The sequence below is a fragment of the Phoca vitulina genome, unplaced genomic scaffold (genome assembly GCF_004348235.1).
Source record: "Phoca vitulina isolate PV1807 unplaced genomic scaffold, GSC_HSeal_1.0 scaffold4, whole genome shotgun sequence".
NCBI lineage: Eukaryota > Metazoa > Chordata > Mammalia > Carnivora > Phocidae > Phoca > Phoca vitulina.
The window spans coordinates 55,455,139-55,459,181 of NW_022589707.1; the positions used below are offsets into that span (position 1 = coordinate 55,455,139).

The 4,043-nt window shown below is 37.7% G+C and overlaps 1 pseudogene; it reads right to left on the reverse strand.

Annotated features, from left to right (window-relative positions):
* Positions 1-557: 557 nt before the first annotated feature.
* On the reverse strand, positions 558-1,214 carry LOC116630651 (annotated as a pseudogene).
* Positions 1,215-4,043: the final 2,829 nt, after the last annotated feature.

Consider the following 4,043-nt stretch of genomic DNA (forward strand, 5'->3'; position numbering starts at 1 on the left):
CCAAGATCAAGATCTAGAATATAAATGACAAGATTAAAATGAGAAACAGACAAATGCACAATCACAATTAATTCTGTCAATGTTTATATATATATTTTGAAGCTATGTTATTAAATACATACAGGTTTAGGATTATTTGGGCTTCGTGTTTAATTGACCCTTTTTCATTATGAAATACTCTTTTATATCTTTCAATATTTCTTGCAGTAGTCTTCTTTGCATGATATTATTATAGCTACATTAAATGTCTTTGTGTTATTGTCTATATGATATGTCTTCTTACATCCCTTTCTTTTGTTTTAATGTTAAAAATATTTATTTTTCTAAAAGATCATACAAAAGTTGGGAAGAGAAAGGAGAATGTCAACTAGACTACATCAAAACCTAGGCTGAAGAAAGACAAAGTGCTGCATAGAGAAACTGGTAGCTGGAGCAGTCTGCAGAGATCAAGATGGCCAGAGGCCAAGAGAACCAGCAGTCTGTGTCAGCGACATTCCTGAGCACCACCAAGGGGCAGCAGGGACAGCAAAGCTATTGGTCCCAATCATTCCTCCTGTTCAGGAAGGGAGAAGTAGGAGTCCACTTTTCGACACGTTCTTGATGGTCTTGTGCCCCTTCCTGACTTTCTCCCAATAGATGGCATTGAATTCCTCATAGACCACATTCCTCGCAGCATCCTCATCCAGGCAGTGTGGGGGCAATCCTGGAGCCTCCAGGGTTTGAGCAGAGAGCGTAAAGGCTCTGAACATCACATCTCTTACAGGGGTGTTGTGCTTTGTGCCTGTTGAATGTGTTAGTGGTTAGGCCCCCTTCAGGAGCTTGAAGAGAGAAGCCAGAACAATGAATTGTCTATTCAGCTTCTTCTCACAAATGCTGCAGGTACGGTCAAAGATTTGCACATCCTCTGAGGCCCAAACTTCAAAGCTCCACAGCAGCTTTGTGTGTTTCACCAGGCTCCGGTATTAGAAGGTGCCCAGTGGCAGCTTTGTTGTGCCCTGGAAGATGACACTCTGGAACATCTGCCAGTGCTCCCGCTGGTCGCCCAGGTCCAACATGGCCACTGAGGGCATGGGGCTGGCTGGGGTTGGCTGCAGCTGTGACGATGGAGGGGGCAGCACCGTGATTGGTGCCAGCTCCAGCTGCATCTGCCCAGGGCTGCCTCCTGGGCCCACAGTGATCACTTCTGCTGGGCTCCTGCCCCCCAAGCCTGGCATGTGGAGTGCTGTGGGGCCAAGATGGCAGCTGTGGGGCCCCAGAGGACCCAGGCCATTTTTCTTATCCTTTTTTTTTTTTTTTTACTTTTATTCTTTTATTTTCAATCTGTATCTATATTTACAATGGATCTCTTTACAGAGCATATACTTGGATTCTGTTTTTAATCCATTTGCCTTTTGAGTGCTTAATCCATGTATATGTAATAACTAATGTTGTTGCATTTAACAACATCTCAATAATTTTTTCTCTTTGCTCCATCTGGTCTTTGTTCCTTTTCTCATCTTTCCCTGCCTCCTTTAGAATTAACCATTTTTTTACTTCCTTTTTTTCTTCTCTTAGCTTGTTTGTTTACATTTTTATTACTTTTTAGAAGTTTCCCTAGAGATTACAATATTCATCTTTGCCTCCATACAGTCATCCTAACATTAGTACTTTTATCACTTCCAAACAATGCAATAACCTGACAACAGTTTAACTCCCCTTACATGTTTCTTGACATTTATGCCATTATAGTCATATATTTTACATTTCTATATATTATAAACCACAAAGATATGATTATTGTTGTTTTAAACACCAATATCTTTCCATATTTACTCCTGTATTTACACTTTCCATTGCCATTTATTTCTTCCTGCAATTTTATGCATCCATCTGGAATCACTATCCTTTAGTGTGAAGAATTTCCTTTAGCATATTGTATAGGCTGTTTCTACTGGTGACAAATACTCTCAGATTTTGTCTGAGAACTTCTTTATTTTTTTATACTTTTTTAAAATTTTTGAATGATTTTAGATTTATATAAATGTTGCAAGGATAGTACTGTTTCCTTACAGTCTTCACCCAGATTCCCCCTAATGTTACCATGTGACATAACCATGGCATGCTTCAAAACTAAAACACTAACACTACTAAACAAACAAATAAATGAATAAACAAACAAATAAATAGAACACTAACACTACTATTAACTAGACTACAGATTTTATTCATATTGCACCATATTTTCCACTAATGTTCTTCTTCCATCCTAGGATATAATCCAAGATACTGTATAGCATCTAGCACCTTTATCTTTCAAGAATATTTTTACTGTGTATAAAATTCTGTATTGGTCATTATTTTCCTTTCAGCTCTTTAAAGATGTCATTCTACTTTTTATAGATTCCATAGTTTCTACCAAAAAGTCAGTGATTACCTTACTGATGCTAGTTTAAAGATAATGTGTGTTTATTTTGCCTCTGGCTGATTTTAAGCTTTTTATTATACATTGGCTTTCAGCTGTTTAATATCATGTACCTAGATACAGATATCTTTGTACTTATCTTGATTAGAGTTCACTGAGTCTCTTCTACCTGTGTGTTTTATTTTTAAAGATTTATTTATTTAAGAGAGAGAGAGGGACAGAGCATGAATGGGAGGAGGGGAAGAGAGAGAGAATCTTCAAGCAGACCGAGTGTGGAGGCCTATGCAGGCCTGATCTCACAACCCATGAGATCACGACCTGAGCCAAAACAAACAATCAGATGCTCAACCGACTAAGCCACCCAGGAGCCCCTCTTGTACCTGTGTGTTGATATCTTCTCCCAATTTTGGAAAGTTCCCAGGTATTATCTCTACAAATATTGATTCTGCCCAATTCTCTCTCAACTCTCCGTCTGGAACCCCAACCATAAGCATATTGGAACTTTTCCTTGTGTCGTGTGTCCCCGGTACCTTGATTTATTCTTTTCTTTATTTTTGCTCTCTGGTTGAGTTTCTATTGGTGTGTCTTCAAGTTCACTAACACTGCCTTCCGCTATATCCAGTTTGGTGTTAAGCCACCAAACTATTCTTATTTTCGGATATTATATTTTTACTACGAAATGTCAATTTTATTCTCTTTTATAACTAATTCTAAATTAAAATTCTCATTCTTGAGGAAAACAGAGTGGGGCAGGAGGTGGGAGGAGACAAGGGACTGCAATGAGCTTGAGGGAATGTGAAGGGTAACTAAATTGTAGTGATAGTTGTATAACTCTATAAAATTACTAAAAAAAAAAAAAAACACTTAATTGTACACTTACAATTACACCTCAATAAAAATGCCAAAAAATGAAAAAAAATTCCATCTTTTCAATCATTTTTGTTCATCTTTTCCTCTATTTCTTAACATATTTAAAATAATTCTTTTAAAGTCTTTGTTAGCTATATCTAATTCTTGGATTAGTTGGGGGAATCTGCTTTTATTGCCTATTTTTGCTCTTGCTCACTGATCATACTATCCTATCTTGTCATATTCTCATAATTTTTATTGTATGCTTGACAATATGCCAAAAAATATACATATATATTTGCACCACTTGCTGATGATGTTATTTTCCCCAAAGGAAGGCTATTCTTTCCCCCTCTTTGGCAAATAAGTTAAAAAGTTAGCTACCTAAATCCAATCAGGGATTTAACTGAGTTAGATCTAGGTTTCAGTTTTAGTAAAATGCAGTCCACCATTAGTTCAAAAATGTTTCTTGGGCATGGACGTTCTGGCCTTTTCCTGTACGTTCTGGCAGGTCTTTGTCTATTTAGTCCTGAAAAACCACAGGAGATTCTGTTCTGTCCCTTATAGATTTTAAGCTTAGCTCTATAGTTTCCTGCTCCACACTATTTCAAATACATATTAAAGATAGTGATATGTTATTTTTTTTTAATTTTATTTATTTATTTGACAGAGAGAGACACAACGAGAGAGGAAACACAAGCAGGGGGAGTGGGAGAGGGAAAAGCAGGCTTCCCGCCGAGCAGGGAGCCCAATGTGGGGCTCGATCCCAGGACCCTGGGATCATGACCTGAGC